Source organism: Corvus kubaryi, unplaced genomic scaffold (assembly GCF_017639235.1).
Source record: "Corvus kubaryi isolate FWS band 111438036 unplaced genomic scaffold, C.kubaryi_AGA036_p1.0 split1-131, whole genome shotgun sequence".
In the NCBI taxonomy this organism is placed as follows: domain Eukaryota; kingdom Metazoa; phylum Chordata; class Aves; order Passeriformes; family Corvidae; genus Corvus; species Corvus kubaryi.
Window position 1 is genome coordinate 23,971,685 of NW_024582073.1, and position 23,069 is coordinate 23,994,753.

At 42.3% G+C, this 23,069-nt stretch overlaps 1 long non-coding RNA gene across 1 annotated transcript; it reads left to right on the forward strand.

The window, feature by feature from the left end:
• Positions 1 to 1,668: 1,668 nt before the first annotated feature.
• Positions 1,669 to 22,472, forward strand: LOC121676803. Its single transcript, XR_006020611.1, has 2 exons — positions 1,669 to 2,299; positions 21,326 to 22,472. It is a non-coding gene; the product is annotated as an uncharacterized LOC121676803 (long non-coding RNA).
• Positions 22,473 to 23,069: the final 597 nt, after the last annotated feature.

Below are 23,069 nucleotides of genomic sequence, written 5' to 3' on the forward strand. Positions count from 1 at the left end.
GCATAGTGAACCAATTAATCAGCCCAGGCACTAGATCAGACAAATAATTTCGCTCCTGTGAGGAGCTGTCAGCACACTACAATGATGAAACCAGCTAAGTATGTGTGGAACTAACTGGGAAACAAAGTGGTACCTGACCAGAATATGTTTTCCACTCAATAATGCCTGCCTGAATTTAGCCTCTCCAGTCATGCTAAACTTCAAGTCTGGAAAATATGTTGGGAGGAAGAGTAAGTCTGTCCAGTGTAAATTGAAATAGTCAGCAGTCCTCTATGAGTGGCACCAAAATACACAGTGGCTCATCCAGCCATCATTCATGCCAGTCCCGCAGCCTTCAGGAATGGTTGCTGAAAACCTTGTCAATTATTGTGCCATCTTGATTTCTCGTTCTTGGGCAGAATAACAGAGAACGACACAGTCACCAGGCTTGCAACACAAACCACCATGATCCTGGTGCAATTCTCAGAAAAGGTGTAGACCACAACAGAGCAGAGGGACTCCTATGCTTGTACTGTAGGACATCCTCAATACAAATGGATGGATGATGATTATCCATAATTTAATCACCCAAATAGCTTGAAAAGTCTGTCACTGGTCACTTGAACCCACTCTTTCCAAGAGGGAATTGCTCCAGTAGAATATTTTTAGAGGACATTTTGAGGTACTTGCTTAACATCTCTAAAGCTTGTTTCAACATTGTGACATTTGAACAATTTGTAGGGATGAAAGCACCCATAACTGTCATTTTGCAAGATGAAGTTGTTTCTTTGATTTTCTAACATCATTCAGTTCGTTTTCACAGGCCCTATAGTATGACCCTGTGATTACATTTTTTATTCTTTGATTTAGTGATTCCAATTCTTAGGAGCTTATCAGAAGCTTCACAGAATTCAGCATTTATCTTAAAGATCTTGCTCCCAGGGCAACTGATTACATAAGAAAGTCACATTTTATTCAAAAGAATAAGTTTCTAGTCCTCTGGGTTACAATGCAAATTTAAAACACAGATCTGAAATATCCCAATAGCTTGCAAACTGTAAGATAAATTGGAAGAGTTCTTCTTTCTGTATCTCATTATTTGGAAGTCAGTCTTAAAGTGGAAGACTCTTGTAAATCTTTTAAAATGGCAATTATAGGTGATTTCCTCCATAGAAACTGTTCAGTGTCACACTGAGACAAGTTTTAGAAGTCTGATTCATGATTTTGGAATATTTGAATTTGGTGCTGCCATAATTTGAAATCTGTAAGCATAAACACTTGGAGCTTGTGTTTCCCTAATCAGATACTGAACATTTTATGTGAGAGTATAAAATCTTTAGCCTGTGCTTATATTTATGCTCCCTCAGCTATCTTCCTAAAGAGTAGGCACAGATATTGCAAAGACAGTGTAATTCCACCAGATTAAAAAACCCCCCATCATATGGATTACCTCTTTCACTCAAAGGCATTATGGGGCATCTTGCTTTGCATTGGATTTTGGTGCTCTGCTTTGGATCATGGGCATTTCTAGCATTTTATGTTTTGTAGCTTTGTTACTTTTCTCGCTGTGAAGTCCCTCTTCACAGAATATCATATCTGTATCCACAATGACTGTCTTGTAAATTTGTGGGTTTGGTGGAAGGTATCACTTAATATTCAGAGTGCAATATATTTTTATCCAACAGCTACAGAACAGATATTAATAGAAGACAGAGATAACTCCTGTGAACTGCATGGACGTCAGTTCCTGCTTTCCTTTGCAGACCAAAACCCCAGTCTCTCCAATGGCATTTGTCTAAATGTGCTCTTTGTTGCCTGTGTGGAGCTATGCTGCAAGTCCCAGAACTTTCCCAAGGAAGTGCCACTGCTGGAAAACAGAGCACTCTGGCAGAATGAAGCCTTTTTTTCAGGTCTGCACTGGTGTTGATTCATGCAGCAGCTCCTGGGGCATGCTCAGAGCCAGGTGAAGATCCAATGCAAGGGAGCGCCAGGATGGGGACTGTGTTTCAGCTGATCCTCACACCTTACAGGAGGGGCGTGGAGACCAACAGTGGCTCAGCAGCGTGGGAGGTGAACAACAGGACAAAAATGTCCAGGTTAGACAAGATGTGTACCTATGAAGAGCTAATACTAAAATACAAGAGCTGCATGCTCAGCACCTTCATAAGGTGGTGTTCAGTTCTCTCTACATGGCACAGAATAAAGTGGCTGGCAGGCAAAGGACACTGTCCCACCAGAGCCATGGGTCACCCAATCGAATGGCACAGGGCTGGGTATTCACCTCTTAAGGAAGCAGAGCAATGCTGGTGAAGACTGCCTGGTGAGTTCCACCTCAGATGTCCCCCAGATACAATCCCAAAAGCTAAACTTAGCTGTAGAAGGTGCAAAAGATGCCTAGTCCCACACTGGGTGTCTCTCTGACCCTAACAGACCAGAATGTGAAAGGAATAACAGACCAGATGTGAAAGTGGAATTTCTAGCATAGGATAAATGTCTTCGGTGTTCTTATTTGAAATTTGTTTGTGGTTTGAAGTGTGCTGCACCTCTAGCTGTCTGAAGCTTCTCAAACTGAAAATTCTTGGAAAATGGCAGTTCAGAAACATGTGATGTGATGTGATGCTTGAAAATGAAATGTACTTCTTGGACTGTGAGCCTGCCTAGCAGATCCGACAGGCTTATGTTTCCAAATGTTGAGGAAGATTAATTCTTAACATGCACACCTAGCTGCTTTTCACAAAAACCTGCATGCAATCACAATTCCCTTGTCTTCTAAAGATCATACAGAGTAGATGCAATAGAGAGCAGTATTTTTAATGTATACGCTAATTTAAATTGAGACTTAAATAATGCTATGACAAGCACCACAGAGTGAAAAAGTGGTAAGTATTTTAAAATGAAAGTCCCAATTCATCAGGAACACTCATCAGTGGGATTATTTCCATGCATGAAGTTTGGCATTCACTTAAGTACCTTTTTGGACTTGGGCCAGGGAATAATATTGATTTTGATGAGCTTTCCATTAATGACCCTAAAAGATTAAACACTTGGGTTTGGGGGTAATCACACAAGTAAACAAATTGTTTTGATTTTCTCTAAAATATCTCATTGGTCCCAAAGGCCAGCTGGTTCAAATTTACTCTTGGAGTAAATGCTCAGTTGCCATTAGATGTCTGTGAGGCAGGAGATGGCATTCTATAAATACTGTATGACCATGACCACAGCGGGGTGATGCTCGTTCCTAAATTGGATCAAGAGAATGCTGATATGTGAAATATGCTCCCTGCTCTCTTTCCTGGCCCCTTCTCCCACTACCCTGGTTCTGCTCCCTCTGATTGCATCTTACCATGCCTTACACCCCTTAATGCCTGGCTAATTTTAGAATCAACGTCATGCCAAAGGCATGGCGATAATCATATATGCACAGACAAAATATGTGAAGCCATGTAGGTTCATAGTGTGCCATCTTCTATGGGCATTTATAACCTGCTTGGAAAGGCTCACTAAGGAAATGACATACGTTACTAATTAGTCTTGTTGCTAATAATAGCAATCTTTGGTTTACAGTGTTAGTTTTTTTAATCTGGAGCAGGTGAGAATCACCCAGGGCCCATGACCTGCGCAGGGTTCATGAAGCAGTTTGAAATGTGTAGTGGAAACATAAGTTGGGATGTGAGTTGACTAAACACCCAAACAAATGCACACTTTGGGTTACTTTTCTGTGAGAGCAGTATGCACACATTCAGTCATTGCTGCCCTTTACTCTGAAACTTGGGAGCGGTGAATGCAGGGGAAGAGTTGGGGCAGCATTGTCTGGAAAGTTTCCAACACACTTCCAACACTCATGAGAGTTATTCACCATGGCATTGGAGTAATTTGGGTTGAAAAACAGCAACTATCTAACCACAACTGAAACAATGCATAATTAGAGGGAAAAAATAATTATCCAGACAAAATTACGAGTAATATTTCAAGGTATGTTCTTCCTTGAGTATGACTGTTGATGCAAGCAGATACCTTATAAATGGGATCCTAAGGGCTGTTCTCTGTGGGGTAACATAGACCTTCTTTGGTATAATCTTGCTAATGCACATGAACACACAAGGTACCCTGGATTTATATCACCTGCCAGTATTCCAAGCTATGATTTTGAGTCTGCCATTAATATCTCTTAGATTTCCTTCTAAAGCATCTTTGACAGTTCTTTTTTAAAAAACTCATTTTCCTGCCTTCTCTATAGGTTTCTGTGACTTACACCTCTAGTTCCCTTCCTTATTCACTAAAATATCTGAAAAATGACAAACTCCCTGCATTTAGTTTCAATTTGGAGTCAAATGCTTGTAACCATATAACACAACATTATTCAATGACAGATGACTTTAGTTGTAGGGGTTGGCTGCCCAAAGGCTGTATTAATTTGCTCATTATAAAAAGAGCTTGACCACTTCTTCCACCTGGCTCGAACAAATATTATATTCCTCATCTACAATAACTCTTCTTTCAACCCTCACCAAAATAATAGGTTATTGTAGCCTTAACCAACCTAGTCATCTCACCTTGCTAATTGTAAGGTTCTTCTACTAGTTTCTATATTAAGTGTGCAGAAGAAGAAAAAAATAGGACAAATATAATTTTATAATGAGATAGATAGAAATCAGAATGTCCTTGGCTGTGACTGCTCTGAGTTATATCCCTATGAAATAAAAGGAAGACTGAATAAAGAAAAGTGAGGTCATAATAGATACTAAGGTAGGATGTGGCAGGAGACAAAGACTTAGATGGGTGAAGTAAGCATGGATCATGGCTGTGTGGAAGCAGGTTGGAAAACTCGGAGAAAGCAGAATTGTATCTTCAGAGGTAAACCTGGTGCGGTTACTCTGGTGAAGGCATTTGAACTCTCTCATTTGATGGCTGTGTATCATGCAGTATCTGCCTCATGGAAGTTTTCATAGTTACAAAACTATAACTTTAGCTCTGTGAATGAAAAGACTGAGGAGACAAAGAACAAAGCCCTTGGTGGTTTGGTGCTAAGCTAATACCAACAGATGGGAGTGCTGCTGAGGGAATGTCATGGATGTGAGGGCACTCTTGATGACAGGAAAATGTAGAACTGAGCTTTGTTTCTCTATGATGCAGTTATAGGGACAGGCCTCCTGTGGTACACACTCATTTCCCACCTGTGTTTAGGACTCCCTCTAGCCTGTAGAAAGGAGGCAGCAGTGGAATTTCAAAACTCCCCCAAATTGCCAGGTCCTTGCATGGAACAGGGAGAAAATTTTCTCAATAATTTAGGGAACTTGAAGGGTCTTAATGGACAGGAACACCTGGAGATGTCATAAAACCTCTCTCTCCTGTAAACAGTGCAAGATGGAAAAGAATTGGCAGTGAGTCAGCAGCCAAGCCAGTGTTAGAAATCCAAGGGCTGTGACTGTAGCAGCAAATCCCTCATCTAAAGAACAGACCAAAGGAAGAAGACAATCAGTTTTCCCAGAACTGATCTGACTGCACTGTTAACTCATATCCAAAAGCAGAGGGTGATGTGAGGAAACAGTCAACAGTCATGTAACAGAAAATCAAAATATGGAGAATTGAATTAGTCAAATTATCAGAGATACAAAGGGAAGAATTATATTGAAAAAGGATGAAGTGGCCAAAAGAAGGAGAGGCAATGATGTGATCAGAACTGCTGGGATCAGTCTGACAGATCAGAAACAAGTCCTTGACAGTCAGTGATTTGTATCCTAACCAGTAAAGAGGATAACAGTGTCTTCTACACACCAACCATTCACACTTCAGTTATCTGCTTGCGGATACACAGAAGTCACAAGTATCAAACGTAGCTGGAGGGAAGGAGAGGGGATCCTTATTCTAATACATGCCGGAGGCATTTTTCTGCCAAAACTAAACAGCCTTAGAATTTCTAAAAACTACAGAAGTTAATCTCCTTACTCAAACTGTTACATCTAATCCAGGAAATTCAGTATTAAACCTCATCTTGACAGTCTAAGAAGAACTGACCACAGAATTAATTTTAGTGATGGCTTTGATACAAATGGTTTTACTTAATTGGATTTCTCATATACAGGCAAAATGAAGCCCAGATGATTAATGTAGTGAACTGATACATATAGTCAATCCCTTAGAGAAGTGTTTTACAAACAAGAACAGTGATAATCCAAATAACTTGGAAAGAAGCATGTGAAAATATGATTGTTAGCTCAAGCTTTTTAAAGATTTGTCTTAAAATGGTCAAAAAAAAATTTATAATCCTGCAGTCAAGAGTCAGAACTTCTGAAAACCGTACTCAGAAACAAAATCAATTAATTAGTCCATTTTTGAATAAACACACAGTTTCAATTGACAATAGAAACAAAAGATCGTTTTAAAAGTTTTGGGGAAAAGATTTTAAAAATCCACTCAGCATACACTAAAAGGGAGGCAAACTGACTAAACTAGACAATCCCAGAATTACAAGAATCATAATTAATGAAGTAAATTTTTACCAAGGCTGCACAGGGCTTGTTCCCATGCTATTATGTGTTTCTATTGCTCATTGGGTGGTGAGGCACTGGCACAGGTTGCCCAGAGAAGCACCTCCACAGAGTGGAGGTATAGAGCAAACATGAAACTGGATGGACAAGACAACTTCACCATTACTGAACGCAAATACTATATTTAGAGTGAGAGACTCTAAGAAATTTTCACAGCCCAAGATACAGTTCTCTGGTAAACTGACTTGGAAAAGCATTAACAAGCAGCCGTAGCTGTTTAGCCAGCCGTGGCCTACGGGCTGATGCAATGATTAGAAAGGCAAATGGGACTGAATGTCCATGGTGGATGTTGCTTTCTTTGGTGTCCTCTTTTTTGGGGTCTGGAATCCAAGAAAGTGTCAATAAATTTGGGCAGGAATAGTTGACTCAGGATGTGCCTTGGAAAAACAATCACAAGAAAAACCATCTCTGTGACTTATGAAAAAAATGGAAGGTGACTGAGTTGTTTGATCACTGTCTAGCAGAAGTCTTAGTTTTTATGGGCAAAGGCGCAGGAGTCCAACTATGAGGAGCTGAGGCCAGACAGCTTCAGAATAGAAGTTTTTACCAGTGATGGAAATTGGCAACTGGGATAGTTTACAAAAAATATGTTCCATATTTCATTGCTTCTTGTCTTTGAAGTCTTTGGATCAAGAGAAAGATTTTTTTTTTTCAAGAAGATAGTCTTTCTGGAACAGAACTCTGAGAAGGCTCACATCTCACCTTTCGGAAGGTGTTGGCGTAGAAGACTAGGGTCGCAAAATTCTGGCCTTATGAGGCACAAATTTGGAGTCTGGATTTTAATCAAACATGTCTTTGTATGCTCCTGGCTTGGGAACACCTTCATATTATTCCCTCAAATGTTCTCTGTAAAGAAATGTCTAAGAAGGAAAATTAATAGCAAGTAAGCAGATACTGGTTTTGTTAGGATTAACCTAAATCCCGAATTCATTCTTACTGGCTTTCCTGGGGTTTGAGAGATGTCAAGTGACCTTGCTCCATTGAGTCAGTGGCTCAGATTTAAACCAGGATTGCAAAATTAGTGATCAGCCTGTGCTGCTCTGTGCTGCGAGTGTCTGGTTGCAGTTTGTGCCATATGTGCATTCCATTTCAAGGGGGCCTGTGAGAATTTTGAGGACATCTGTTAGCAGTGCTGTCCCACAGGAATGCTCACAAGTCACTTGTGAAACAGCCCATTTTAATTTTGAAAATCCTCTGCTTTGTCTATGAGATAGGGGATTTTCTTTACAGTTTTTCAGGGTTGACTCTGCTGAATCCAACTGCACCAGCTTTGGCACTCAATTCACAACCCAGTGTTTGGAGGAAAATAGTCCGTCTTTACTAGTCAAGATGTCCAATTTACATTTCATTCATTCACTTTCCATTTGTGCTGCCAGGTGTTCTAAGGCCTCGTGATATCTCTAGTCTCCCAAGCAGAATATTTTTTAAGACAGGAAGTATTTGAAATTCATCATTAAAAGGTCTTGTCCACCTTTCACAAACCCCCCTCTCATTTTGACAGACCAGATGTTTCATAGGCTCAGGTTTTAGAGCAGGGTCTTGAAAGGCTCAGGGAACTTCAGCTTGCCTGTATTTTGAAGACGTTTTGAAAGCACAGTATCTCCGATCTCAGCGGAAATATTTGATGATCTCAAACCCAACAACTGCCTCTCACCACAACCCTTGTCTCAAAGTGCCTCGCTACTGACAGCTCTTTAGTGCCCTCTCATGATGATTTGTGTTTGACAGCATAAGAAAGAACGTGCACTTCTGGCTAACTCAAGAGTGATGGTTGATGTGCAAACCTTTGCAGTCCTGCATCATAAGTGACCCTTTGTAGTGAGATTAACACATCTAAAAGTTACAGTCTTACCATTCACCTCCACCCCTGTTATGGGACCAGAGTGCAATGCTCCTGTACAATCCTGCTATAAAAGAGAACTGAAAACCCAGCTGTGTAGGCTTCTGTGTCTGTAATGAGTATCATTTCCATCACCCAAAACTGTCTATGTTTTTGCAGGAGACACAGAAACATAGGGGTGGTGCCCTAAGCCTATGAATGCTGATAACAGTACTTCTGTTGACTTCATCAAGTTTAGTATTTTGTCAGTGACTCAGTCTTTAAAAAAAGAAGGTACCTTGTAAATTGGCAAACACTAGGGAATTAATGGGGAAAGAATACAACAGAAATTGATCTGGCCTTACTCAATTTAGCTATATGAGCCTAAGACTTGTGGGGGGGGGGGTGTGGGTGGGTGTGTGTGTATGTGTGTGTGATTGAGCATTAGGCAAAATAAACCCATATCTCTTCTTGAATCTACTTAATTTAAATATTTGTGAGAAGTCAGCTGGTGAGTGGTGCATATCAGAGGTCAATGAAGATCTTCAGGGAAAACAAATGTTTCTTAAAAATATTAAGGTCCTTTTCTGGCTAGTCATGGTGCTGGTGCTGATGAGGTGCTGAGAATGCATCCATGCATCCATTTAAAAACATTCATCAGAGGTATTTTATATCGAAAAATCAGACAGAGCTCTCAGCAAGCTGATCTAGTGGAAGATGTCCCTGCTCATTGCAGGGGAGTTGGATTAGATGATCCTTAAAGGTCACTTCCAACCCAAAATATTTTATGATTCTATGATCTCTCTTTATACACTGTTGGTCAGTAAAGTTGTATTTCAGACATGAAATGAGTCTTTTGGCCTAAAGAACTTGGGTGGTTAAAGGGTTGGGGTTTTTTTCAGTGAAAATACAAATTGACCTGTCAAAACTCACAAATTAAAAATTTGGTGGAATCTGGATACTTTTTCACAAAGATACAATTTTCTCTTCTGCTTGCTTAATGGATCAGGAAGCTTAGATTTCCTTCACATGAAAAGTTTCCAGAGCATTTTAGCTGCTAAAATAATGTATTTATAACTGTGGTAAAAGTAGTCATCTGTTTCACTACTGGCACTTCTCTGACATTTTTTAATTTGCCAGTATCTCTGGATGAGGAGGAGATATCACAGAAGGAATAATAAAATATGTCTGAATAGTAAAAGACTGTAAGAACTGGCAAAGTTAGCTCATAACAGAATCATAACCTGAAAAACCCTTATTGTGGCTGTTTTTGTACTATATGCAAGATACTTTCTGGAAAAGGGCCTTTAGACACATAACATGGTGTAGAGAAAACTGTCTGGGAACAGGAGATACTATGTCTGCAGAATCCTTATAAAAAAATTGAACCTGATACACAACTCAAAGATGACTTAATGGGAAAATAAGCAATCTTGAATAAGGAGATACATATCTTGGAGGTTTTCTAGTCCTTCTAAATTATGGTTCCTCTTTTTAAACAACAGCTTTGTTAATGCTTGGTTCTCAGAATCTTTCAGATGGAAGAAATACAAAAAACTTCAGATGAAGGACCACTGTGCTGCTTATGGGGAATCATGCAATATCCAGCACCACGCAGTGAGCTTGAGGAATTGTAGTGTTAACTCTGCTGCATAGCAGCTCAGAAGGGGTAAGAGCTGAATCACAGCTTGATCCTGCCATCCCAATAGGCTGCAATCCTTTATGGAATAATTGCACATATGTCAATAGGTTTGCAAGGAAGGTGTATTCTGTGTGGAGATTTTAACAGAGCAGTGGTTTTGAGAAAGAGCTGCAAGATGTATTTATTCCTAGAAAAGTGACAAAAACTAATTTAAACCAGCTTCAGTTACAAAGCAACTGAAAACAAGGATTCCAAAACTGTTGTGCTGGCATTTTGTCTCTGCAACACCGGTGTCACATAAACCTGCAAGTAGCTGCTTAGTGGCACTGTTCTGTGTGGAGCATTTCAAAACCCCACTAAGCAGGACACAGAGCACACCCCAATGGTGGGATCCTCGTCACAGCCTTCAGTACATCCAACACATCTCACAGTTCTGTCAATTCTTTAATTCCTTATTAAAAATACTAAGCATCACTCCTATTAATAATATGGTAGAGGAACATTCATGTACATTCTTTGGCCTGCTGTAACTGATCTTTTGTTTTCTCTTAGGCAATTTTTAGTCCGTGACAATATTTGGTCTCATATACCAGGGTATTTGTTTCCCAGATTGCCTCCTGTGGAGGACTTTGTCCTATGTCTCTTGGAAATCTAAGAAAGTCACATCCACTCTTCTGGCAGTGTATTAAAAAAACTAGTAGATTAGAGACAATTTCCCTTCAGTGAATCCAGACTGAGTCGTCCCCATTCTGTCATGTTCATCCAACTAAACTTCTGGTTTTGATTAGTTTCAGCCAATGCAGCTGGCACTGGAGAAGGGCTCGCTGGTCCCCCATCCTAGGATCAGCTCTTTCTAAAACACAAATATGACATAAATGAGAGTCAGGGTATTTTTGTTAGCAACTCAGCTCCTCTTTCCTAAAATTCCTCCAGTTCTCCTGGGGTATATACCTTTCATTCCTAGCAGCTTGAGGCTCTTTAGCTTGTTCAACACCTCATGTTTTAACATCTCACTGTCTACGATTTGAGCCTGAAAAAATACATCTGGGGCCAATATTTCCCAGCATTCTCTGTGGTGTAGACTGATATTAATAAATCCTTTAACTCTGCTGTGAAGTTCTTTATGCTCCTAAATACTTCCTTGTTACCTTGCCGCTCTGGGAGTCTCTCAGAGGCTTCCTGTTTCTGCTGGGGTAAAGCTCGACATTGTGAGCTATCTGCTCCTCTGAAAGCACTGTCTCACAAGGTGCATGCCTTTGGATATGTGCCTCCATAGGACTGCATTTCCATTTTCTGATCTTTGGCACTGAGGTACACTGCTGTCCTCACAGCATGCAGCTGAAATAGATACTCCTAAAATGCACAGTGCACATGAAGAACTGGAGCTCCTTAGAAGCCTGAACATGGCCAGGTTGTGCTCTAAAATGAATAAAGAAATCCTTCAGATCCCCAGTCATGGCTTCTTTTGAGTGCTCAGTTACCACAAAATGAAGTGTCAGTCTCTCAGTGGTCATGTGCCAAGATGCCTGGTTTGAGGAAATGCATTCTCTGGAGAAGATATTTCCTTTGAGCTGATAACACTGAGCCAACAATTCCTTTCAAAATTGATCTTGAAATAAATGGCACATTATTTTACAGGCTTGTATCAGTTACAGCTGACAGTGAAGCATACCCAAAGGAAACAGCACCACCAGACTGAGCAAGCTTAGTGGTACCACTAAGCCCTGGAGCAGAGCTGGAGGGATATTTGCCCACCTTTGCTAAAGGAAAGTGGATGCAAAACCTTCCCGCCAGTTTGAAAATAATTTCTGTTCTAGCTCCCTTCTTTATGGGTGCACATTTTCCTCTCTGAAGCAGCAAACACTGATTTCAGCAGATGTTATGCAAAATGGAGAGGATGCAGAGTGTGGGAGTTTGTTCAGAAGAGACAGTGCTTATCCCCTTCAGATGCTGAAGGTTTTATGCAGAGCAGCTGGCCTGGCCTCCCTCTGTGAGTGAGACAATAGATGTCTTATTCATCTTACTCTGTCTCTCAGATAGGAATTTATTTGCCCTATGAATATCTGCAGAGTAGCTCTCCACGGCATGGCTCTCCCTGAGCTATCACAACTTGAGGAGAAGCTCAGGCCATGAACCATGCACTGGGGAGAGAGTAGATAACAATTAATGACAGTATTTACAAGGCCAAACCTGTGTAGAATTGGAAGCCGAAGACCATAACAGAAGTGGAGAAAATGTCTTTGGGTGCAGTCCAGGCCATAGGTATTTTCCTGACCCAGTTTTTCCTTTCTAATTATAATTTTTTGTGTTTATATTGTTGGACCAATATGCCACTAAGCTAAACCCTTCCTTCAGCATGTTGTTAGCCTCTGGAAAGGAATTGCTAATGAAGAGCTGCATCCTTGCTTGGATGGAGTAGGAAGTCATGATGGGGGACAATAACTTCAGGCTGATGTTAAAGGACGTTTGCGTTCATACATTGGGCTGGGCTGATGCGCCAGTGCTCGGGGTTGTCTCAGGCATTCAGCTGCCCCAATACCAAGGCCATGGTTGCCATATCCTTGCTTCAAAAACCTTCCTCAGAGGGATAAATTGGCAGATTCTGGCATTTTCTGACCAAGGTTTTTCCCACAATCTAGTTATTCACAGTATTGAGATCCCACAGCCTGGCCCTTAGCGCCCAGGGCCATGCACTTCTCTGCACTTTTCTAAGAAAGAAACCTGCTCTCGTCTTACTCTTTTCAGTGAATTTCTGCCCCCATTCAATCTGCAGAAGATGGGGAAGTGAGTCTGCTGCAATTGCCATGCTGGCCACAAAGAGGTCACAGACTTACTGTGTCAGCCCATGTCACGCTTCTATTGCTCTGCTTCATGTGCCTTCAAATCCCTCATCTTCACACCTGTCACTTGAGACAGCAGGTAGGAACGTGCACAAATGTTTCTATAAGCAAACCCAGATCAGATTGAAATGTAATTGTGCAACCACTGTGACTTGCCTCTCTATTTTTCAGTGTCTGTAGTTAGATGTGATTTGTGACACCTGGTTTAGGTATACTCTTTTGCATTGATTTAGCATGTCAGCCTTGTATTGATCCCACACTTAGGTCCTGTCATTTGTAGACAGTGCAGACTGTAAGCTTCTCTGCCTGTTTGAGGGCTGACATCCAAATCCTCCGTACATGTCATTGTCCTCCCCCTGTCATGCTCTTATAGTCATTTTCCTGGCTTATATCCTGTCCCAAAGTGTGATTGACTGAAAACCAGGTTCAGTTGATTGTCTGTGTTTCCAGGCTTACTTTTCTTGTGTCTTAAATGCCTTTACTGATCTCATCCCTCCAGCTTATATTGGCATATGAGAAAACCTGGAGGATTGGTAAATCAGCTGAACTTTGTCTTCCATCAGTCTCCTTGGGCTTGTCCAGGCAATGCTGCACCATGGCAAAATTCTTATTTGTGTTTCAGTGTCTTGTTTCAGATGTAGACAAAAGTAATAACTAGTAAGTAAGGTTTGTTGCCATCATGCAACATGATGCTGCCACCATGCAGCATCCTTGAAAATAACCTGGGTGCACCAGCACTCCTCAGTCACAGTGTGGATGGGTTTTGAGCCGGTGTGTCAGACTGGAGCATTGTAGGGATACATGCTGGAAAGAGGGCACCTTCCTGTGTAGGATCACAGAGTCACAGAGTCACAGAGTCACAGAGTCAAGGAATGGTTGGGCTTGGAATGGACAACTAGAGGTTCTCTAGTCCAACCTGCCTGCTCAAGCAGGGACCCTGAGAACAGGTCACTCACGATTGTGTCCCGGCAGCTTTAGAAAATCTCCAGAGATGGAAACTCCACAGCTCCTCTGGGCAACCTGTTCCAGTGCTTAGTCGCCCTTACAGTAAAGAAGTTCTTCCTCACTTTCAGGAGGAACTTCTGTGTTCCAGTTTCTACACATTGCCTCTCGTCCTATTGTTTGGCACCACCATGAAGAACCTGGCTCCATCCTCTTGACACCCTCCCTTCAGGTCCTTATGGACATGGATAGGGTCCTCTCTGAGTCATCTCTTCTCAAGGCTGAACAAGATTCCAGGATGAGCCTTCCATCATATTTTCAGTGGCTGAGGTGAGGTATTTAGAGCATCAGAATGAAATGAAATGAAATGAAACAGCATGTTGCTAATACCATTTAGCATTATACTGGATTTAAATAATCTTTCTGGGAGAAAGAACACATTTTTTACTTTATTTGAAGTGAACCAAGAAAGCTAACTAATTCTTTACATTTCAAGGCACCTTTCTGATCCATTGTTCTATTCAAACTGAGCTTTAAAATCTCATTACTTCTCTAGCTGCTCTGACTATTAAACTCTCCCTTTGCTTGTCATGCTTTTGTGCAACACAGTGGATCTCAAAAAACCTGATTTAATTACATTTTAGAAGAAGACCCACGTTGCAACCACAGAGCTTCCACCCTCACATAGCCCCTAGTCAGCTCCCAGGATGGGAATATTACCTTTTACATCTGCAATGTAGTTCCATGAAGGAAAAAATTAAACAGAAACCCCTCTCTGCTAAATATAGCAGTGAACATTCCCCTTGGTTGCTGCAATAATGATGAAGTTGTATTTTTATTTAATTAGCAGGTTGATCCTCAGAACTGACCTTCAAAGATATACAAGGTTCAAACTCTGTTGCACAGATAATGAATTGAAAAATAACACAAACCAAACATTTATAAATCACTTCTTTCTTTACTCACCAAACTCTCTTACCTAATCTGTGGGGTGAGAGGGCATAAGTGTCTTCCACTTGACAAATGCAAGTAGGTTTACAGCAGGGACGGTGAATTGACTATAAGAGAGTTATCATCAGAGATAAGCTGAGATATGATCACTATCAGGGAGCTACGAGAGAGCTGGAGAAGAACTTTTCAAGAGGGCATGTAGTGATAGGAGAAGGGGGAATGGCTTTGAACTGAAAGAAGGAAGGTTTAGCTTGGGTATTAGGAAGAAATACTTTACTGTGAGGGTGGTGAGACACTGGAGTAGGTTGCCCAAAGAAGTTGCAGATGCCTCATCCCTGGAAGTGTTCAAGGCCAGGTTGGAGGGAGCTCTGAGCACCCTGGTCTAGTGGAAGGTGTCCCTGCTCACGGCAGGAGGGTTGGAATGAGGTGATCTTTAACCCCATCTAACCTGAACCATTCTGTGAGTCTGTGATTCTCTGTGGGAAATGGCACAAGACCTTACATACTCTTTTTCTCATCCTTGGATCTAGCTCAGTTTTGTTCCACTCCACAGACTATGTACAAAAGTACTTAAAATGCAATGGTGATTCAGATATCAGGCATTTGACTGCATTTTTTGTGATCTTTGCTTCCATACCAAAAAATTCACATCCCTTCCAACATGAACACTCTCCTGTTCTCCTTCCAGTGTCTCCTTTGCTTTGCTACTCAGTATATAATGGTATTTATTCATGTGGTCCTGCTCAGCCTCTCCTGGCAGTGACACTTCCCTAGCAGTGTGACTTAGCAGGTGACTTATTTCTGCAGCTTCCAGTCACAGCCTCTCACAGTCCTGCCCAGGTGGAACTGGCTAGCATTCAGGGAATTTCATTATTTTTCTTGGGGAAACAAAAGATTTGTAATGAAAAAATGAGGAGTTACTGAGATTTCTTTTCCTTTTTGCAGAAAAATATGTTTATTTAGCCACAAATTTGCCTATTGACGTGTTAAGCACTTAGTAAATCAGACTTTGCAATAATGTTTTTGATAAAAGTATCCATGGAAGTAGTTCAAGGTCCTTGCAAACCTTGGTATGCTTCATATCTTTCCAAAAGGAAGAAAAATATGAATTTTTTCTCCTCTCTGAAATATTAATTTTTCCAGCAGGTCTGCTCTGCTGACAGTACAACTCCTTTGTTCCTGCTCAGTCCTGCTTTCTCTGCAGCCAATGCAAAGATCTTTCCTTCCTCTCCTATTGAGAGAGCTCACAGTTGATTTGTGTTTAATCCAACAACTAATTACCTCAAAATTGAAGCTGTATAAGCACAGTCAATGGCACCATGAGGCATTTATGTGTCTAAGTAATGAGCTAAACAGCAATGCCCATGCTGTTTCCACTCCTCATCATCTCCTTAGCAGGGATTGTATCAAGTGCTTGCAGACATTATATGTCAAGACATTCACAGTATGCCAGGATTGTAGCCCCCAGTTCATTCTTTGTAACTTCAGCCTGTCTGAAACATCTGCAGCTTGTCTGAAAGTCTAGCCAGCCACTCACAGTCAGGATGTGACTGGCCTTTAGCCACTGTCTTTCCTGAACTCCTGGGTGCATACACCCTCTTCACCTGTGTGCCACTGGCACTGTGTCCCTACAGCCAAAGCTGGCCTTGGCTGCAAAACCACAGGTTCACACAATATTTTGTGAGAATAGTAAGAGCTGGTGAGACCTTGGTTGTATATGTTCCTGTTCCTGCTCTGTCCAGCATCCCTGCCTGTCTTATTTACAGTCAAGGGGAGGATTGTGATACCTCTGCCAGCCCCAGTGTGCTGTCAGTGGTGCCACAAGCAGATGCTGTGGAACCCTTCCCACTTCAGGCAGCCTTGGGTCAAGCTCAGACCCGGCTGCTGGCTACATCAGCCTCAGCCTGTTTGCAGGATCAGTGCCCCATTCCTGTCCAATTTGTCTTGTGGAGGGCTTCTGGCACTGCCAATCCTCCCTCAGTGCCCACAGGGCCAGCTCGGAGCAAGGCTCCCCTTGTTCTGGGTTTGACCTTCAGTGCTGGTTGTTTGCAGATGTGTTTAACGTTTTCTTATGTGTAAACTGCAGATACATTTAGAACCTTTGCCTGACCCTCAGCTGTCCTGGATGAGAAGGGGGGGGTATCACCACATCCCTGGGCACAATGTCAAGAGAGATTGCAGATTCCTGATAAAGCTTCTTTGCACCAACTATGCAGTTCTGTCTTGGGATAATTGCTCTGCCCACAGACCATGTTACAATTTCTAACACTGAGAAACTCTGCTGCTGAGGGTACAGGAAGTTTGAAAAACAGTGGCTGTGAAATGGGGTGGCCTCTGCTTATGCAGGGCCTGTGCAGGGCCCAAAATTTCCTCAGGAGCTGCAACACCCTGTGAATATGCTCACCTGGGAGCTGGTACCACAGGCTGAGCAGTTCCTTAGGACTGAAATTAGTAAATCTACAATTTCCCCTTGGTTATGACCTCTTGTAAGTAATTTCAAGCTAAGAAGTGTTTGTGCAACACTGCAGGCCTTCACCTTAGCACAGACATGTCCTCAGACATGAAAACCCTGGGACTTCAGTTACAAGATCTGACCGCAATTAGGAGGGGAGCAGCAAGGTGCTGCTGACATCCAGGGAGAGATTTATGTCCTGGGATTTTGTGCACATCTCACACTGCAAAACCTCAGGCAATGAGTGACAGTCTTGCTGTTTAAGAGGGGAAAGAGGACAATCCCACTTAATAAATGGCACAGAAGTGTGATGATTCAGAAGGGCTAATTCTTCCAGACTAAGAAAATTATAAGCAAATTATAAGCAAATTGTAAGCAAACAGGGGGAAAGGCAAAGGCAGAAGGTTAACAGAAAGCAACAATTTTTCAAATCAAAATAATCACATTCCCACAATCAATAAAGAAGACGACATTGGCTAAAATCCCTTCCAGTTTCTGTGGCAAAGGGAAGGCTCCAATCAGAAAAAGAAAAGCATCATATGACAGAGAGGGAGAGGGGAAGCAGATCAGAGCTGATAAAAATGCAAAATTCTGAAGCCTAGAAAATTAGTAATGTGTGATAAAAATATCAGGGAAAATAAGGACTTTTAAATAATATTACTGATGCCATGAAGATTTTTTGCATTTTCTTTTATACCCCTGTTAGACCTTTTTTACAACTTCTGTATTCTTAGTGCTTTTTGCCTACATTCTTGGACTTGTTTGTCAAGCTGGGAGACTAAACATTTTAGAGGTTTTGTAGGTAGGGGTTAGTGTGCCCCAGACCCCAACGTCCTCTCCAGAACACATTTTGTAAACTAAGATAGAACCATCCAGGAGAAGGCTCCTTGGGGAGGGGGCTCATTCAAGCCTCTCATTGGGGAATTTTTGAAAGATATGCTAATTAGTAAGACCTATAATGTTATACCAGATCTTTTGGGGGGGCATTGCGGGGTGCATTTCTCTGCATTTGACCTGGACATGTGCACCTAAGGATCCTTAAAATAAATACAAAGGTTAAATACCTTTTTCCCTTCTAACCATGTTTGACTCTTGATTTTAAGACCAGGAAAAGGCATCAGTTGCTGGCGACCACGAAGGGACAACTAAAGACCTTCTTCCATTGGACCAGAGGATACAAATCCCATAATACAGAAGCATACAATGTCAGGAAGGTGATTCTTCCAGTCCCTTTTCCCAATTAAGCTCCAGGGGAGATGGAAGGAAAGACATGCCAGAGTACTTCCACTTCTGTCATGCTGCAGCACCATGAAGAAGAGTTTCCATCCTCTTGCCTTGCTGTACACATGAACCATGGAGGCTTCCTTTGCTTTGGTCCCTGCTGAACTTTTGCTGCTTTCACCTAGGCCAGCAGTGAACAACAGATTTCCCCACAGAGGGACACACACAGTCCCCTTGGGGGATGAGAGCTTGCCATTTACATCCTCTACAAGAGACCTGTTCTCCTTTGAACACAGACAGGCTGAGGTCTTGACTGTGTTTTGACAACATGGCATTTTTCTTGTTAGTCTGCCATGCCCTTTGTCTACCAGCCACATTCATACAGGCAGTGGACAGTAGCTGTAAGACATAAGCAGCATCGAGACTTTCATCTGCATGGTTGCCTTTAGTTATGTCCCACTCAGCCTCTCATAAAATGCTTTGGAGCACTTTCATGGAGTCTAAGTTTGCCAAAACATGGATGGTTATTAAAGTTATTTATTTGAAATAAGGCTTTTGTTTCCTTTTTGCTTCCCATGTCAGAATGTGCCTAAATGACCTTCCCTTCTCCATTACACACTTTTAATCTGACAACGGGGTGAAGGGCTTTGTGGTTCTGCTACATTAGTCTCATATCATCTGTGTGTGTGCAGAAACAAGGCACAGCAGGGCTATGGACAATTATGCATTTAAAAATCGAACAGCCTGGTAGGTGTTTTCCAAACCTTCAGTTCCTGCAGGAGGCACTGCCCACTAACAAGGTCTCCACAGTTCTTGGCCCAAGGCTCTGCAGACAGTCAGTGACAGGCCCAGGCCTGCAAAAATCCCCTTCCTAGGTGAAGGATAAGGCAGCCACAGGGAATTTCTTATTCACAGGTTAGATGCATGAATTACCATGATAGTGACATTCTCTGATGGCCTTCAGCTGAGGGCCAAAGTCACCAGCCATGTTTCCAGTGCTCATTTGTGGCCATTTGTGGCATCTCCCTTTTCCCTGGAGGCTGAGTCCAGTGCTGGTCAGGGTGGCCTCACACCTCCTCCTGCCCAGCAGGCTCTGAGTGCCCAAAGCCAGGCAGGTGGCCTGGCAGGTCCTTGCAGGGTGTGACACATCCCAACAGCACCTGGCTCTACCAGCACCCATACTAATCCTTCCAACCCCTACAGACATGATTTGAAAGCCTCTTGCTGGTTTTGCTGGAAGTTTGATTTAACTTTTTGCCATGTTTCTCCCTGCAACACACCAAAGAACTCCTCTGTGAAGAGTCAAGCTTGGCTCTATCTTATTTTTTCTCTCCTTTTGGAAAGAGAGAAAGGGCATCAGAAGCTGAGATTTTCACATCAGATCCATTGCTTATCTGCTCTATGTAACAGGCCGTTGGATATTGGATCAGCTCCTGATAATACATGAAGAGATTTCCCACCCCACATCTGAAAGGTTCTTGGGATGACTCATCTTCCTCCTTCTCAGGTGCTGTGAGTGCAGCTATAATATAAACCAGCTGTGTCCTAGTTTGGAAAAATATCCATCCGTGTTGTTGAGGAATAACTGTGACTGGAAATACCTTAAAATAGCTGAAGTAATCAATTTCATTTGTAGGCTGCAGCAAACTGCTGTTCCAGAATGGGCCGCACTTAGTGGGCACCACGTTATCCTGTGAACAGGATTTATTGCTATGGATATAAAAAACAGGGAAGCTGTTCTTAAAACATCTTCCTCCAAGGCATGTCTTTGCCTAAAACTATAGAAAATGCAAGATGTATTGGGCAGCACATCGGAAAGGTCCAAGGAAGGGAAACCAAGGAAGACTGAATCCAAAGTGCCATTAATGGTTGTTGGAAGTAAATCCCAGAGAAGGAAACTTTCGGTCTCTTTTCAGATGCGTCAAAGAAAGCTGGAGATATGAACAAGGCTCTATGTGCTCTTCCCTGCATTTTGGAAAGCAGGAACTCCTCCACCTGTCAATAGACTGAACTGTATCAGGGGGTGCACCCATCACCTGTGCCTCCTCCTGCCTGGTAACACACCACAGCACTGAAACAAAGCTGTTGGCCAAAGCTTCTCAGGGACATAGAGCCACCCAAATGTATGCAAGGTCAAAAAGCTGCTTGTTCACCTGCTGAGTGCTCCTGAAGACTTTAAAATCCTTTTGACAGGAGCTAAGCCTATGATGCTAGACAGGAGAGCTGTCCCATGTGCAGGACCACAGGTGACCCACCAGCATTCCTCTTAAGCCAACAAAAAGACTTCCAGTTATTTCAATACTTAATTCAACAATTTTCAAGCACCCTGATGAGAAAAACTTTTCTCACATTGTCCTAAAAATCTGAAAAGGATACTTGAAGTAAAAAGTCAAGCAATATTATGGAACCTGACAAGACATCATGAGTGCTGCTCGTTTTTTTCCTGGTAGCAGAAGTCATGTAAAGAGGGATATTTGCACTCTATATTCACAGGGTTGCTTCCATGTTTGCTGAAGACAAACTGATGTAAGCTTATTCCATCCCCACTCCTGAGACATGAAACAAATATCCAGAGGCAGAGGGAACTTAAACAACCTTTGCTGTACATGTGCATAGAGATATTCTCTGGGGTTACTTGTAGGAGAAGCTTAACAAAGCCTGGTCCGAAGAGTCTGCCCATGGCCAAGCTAGTGAGGACTTTGTACAGCTCCCTACAGCATTTGAGCAGACGGGTGAAAAATTTCTGGAAATTCTGAGCCAGAGACTCTCATCTCCCTTTCTCTCTGAGTCTGAAAAGTCAGTACTTCCTTCTAATTAATTGTGTCTGTATAAATTAATGAAGGTGGTATGGTAAGGGAAGTATTTTGTGAAAGAGATAAAGTGAGTCAACAGCAAAGAAGTGTTTTCAATGTAATCCTCTTTCATTTACAGATCCTGCATCCATCCTACTGAGAGGGGCTTGAACCCCATGGACATGGAAAGCTTCACGACTGCTGCTCACCACTGACTGCTGGCAAAATTCCACCACAGCATTTTCCTATCAAGGAGAGATGCCTGACCCCACTACCAAGCCTGGGTCAGAAGGAAGAGTGAAACTGAAAACAGACCTTGTTTTTGCCCTTTGTGTAGCTTAGGACAGGTGTAAATGAAACTCAGGTACTCAAGCTCCATCCAGGGCTCCCCACATCATTCAGCCCCACTCACACTGCAGCAGACCTTTCAGGGCACAGGAAATACAATTGGCATCACAGCATCTCTTTCTAACCAGTATCATTGGAAACAAGATTTACTATTGCTTTACTCCTTTGTCCTACCATAGATTTAAAAATAACACATTTTATTTGCCATAGGAGTGTAAAGGACAAAGATTTTTCATTTACATGAACATTTGGAGAGCTTTCAGAGCAAACACAAAATCCAATTTACTTCCAATTTTTCAGCTACCAAAAAAAAGCCCCCAAACCAAAATGAGATATACCAAGGGCTGGCAACTGATGAAAGGAATTACAGCAGTCCACAGTGTAAGCAAAACAAGAGGCACTGCTCACCTTGTTGATACAGAAATGACAGGCCAGACCAAGGCTTGCACTCAGACTTGCATCATACCCACACTTTAGGGATGAGAGCCAGTGCTCTGCTGTTTTAGGAGGTTAGAGATGCTCCTGGGCATCCTGCATCAGGCTGGGCAGTGGCTGCTGCACAAATCTTGTCCTCCTGGTAAGTAACTTGCGTGGACCAAAACAAAAGCATTTTCAGAGGGATTTGGTCTCATCAGTTTTCCTACCTGGTTCCATTTCAGATGATCTTGTGGCTTTGTCTACTCCTTTCTCTATTCCATTTTTGGGTACACATGATTTTTTTTCTATAATCTGTTGTCTGGTGCATTATTCTGAACCTCAGCCATGTAGATATCACATTTCCTTTTTCTAAACCTCCTGACACTGCTGACTGCTCCTGTTTGCACCTAATCCTGTAATTACATCAGAAATGTGTTGGTTCCTTGAACACACGTGGAAACTGTGTCATTCTCTGTGTGCCACTCACATAGCAATTAAAATTTTGCATTTTCCTCCAACCAGATTATGGTACTAATTTCTTTATGCATAAAGCACCTTTTTTATTGCTATTGTTTTTGTAGATGCCCTTTGCATATTAGGATCGTTTTTTAATAACTGGATGAGAAAATTGTCGACCACCACAAAGATGGGAAAAGGCAGACAGAAAACTTGTAGAGATTAGGGGAGATTTGGAAGGTTTCCAGAGCAAAGCTGGGAATTTGATGACTCACAGAAGAGGTGACAAAGGTGAGTGGTGAAAAGGAAGGTTGTTTTTCCCTTAGGGCTGCCTTCCTGTGTTGACTTTGACATGCATACATGGGATGACTGAGCCCTGGCTGCTCACTGTGCCTCTCCGAAATGCAGTGGTGTGGCAGCAGCTTCCCTGCGGCTCTGCCTGACTGCCTGTGGGACAGACCCTGGGGCTGTGACTCCAGTTCTGAGTACACTGGGGAGCTGTATATGTGGTCATAAAGGCGCCTCAGAGTTGTGGGTGGTAGGACGTGACAGTCCCTGGCCTTATAGTGTCCCCTGCTGCATTGTTGACACCTGTAGCACTGCAAAGTGGCCTGGTTTCCCCAGGTAGCCCCCAACAGGGTGACTTGCAGTGGGAGTGCCTG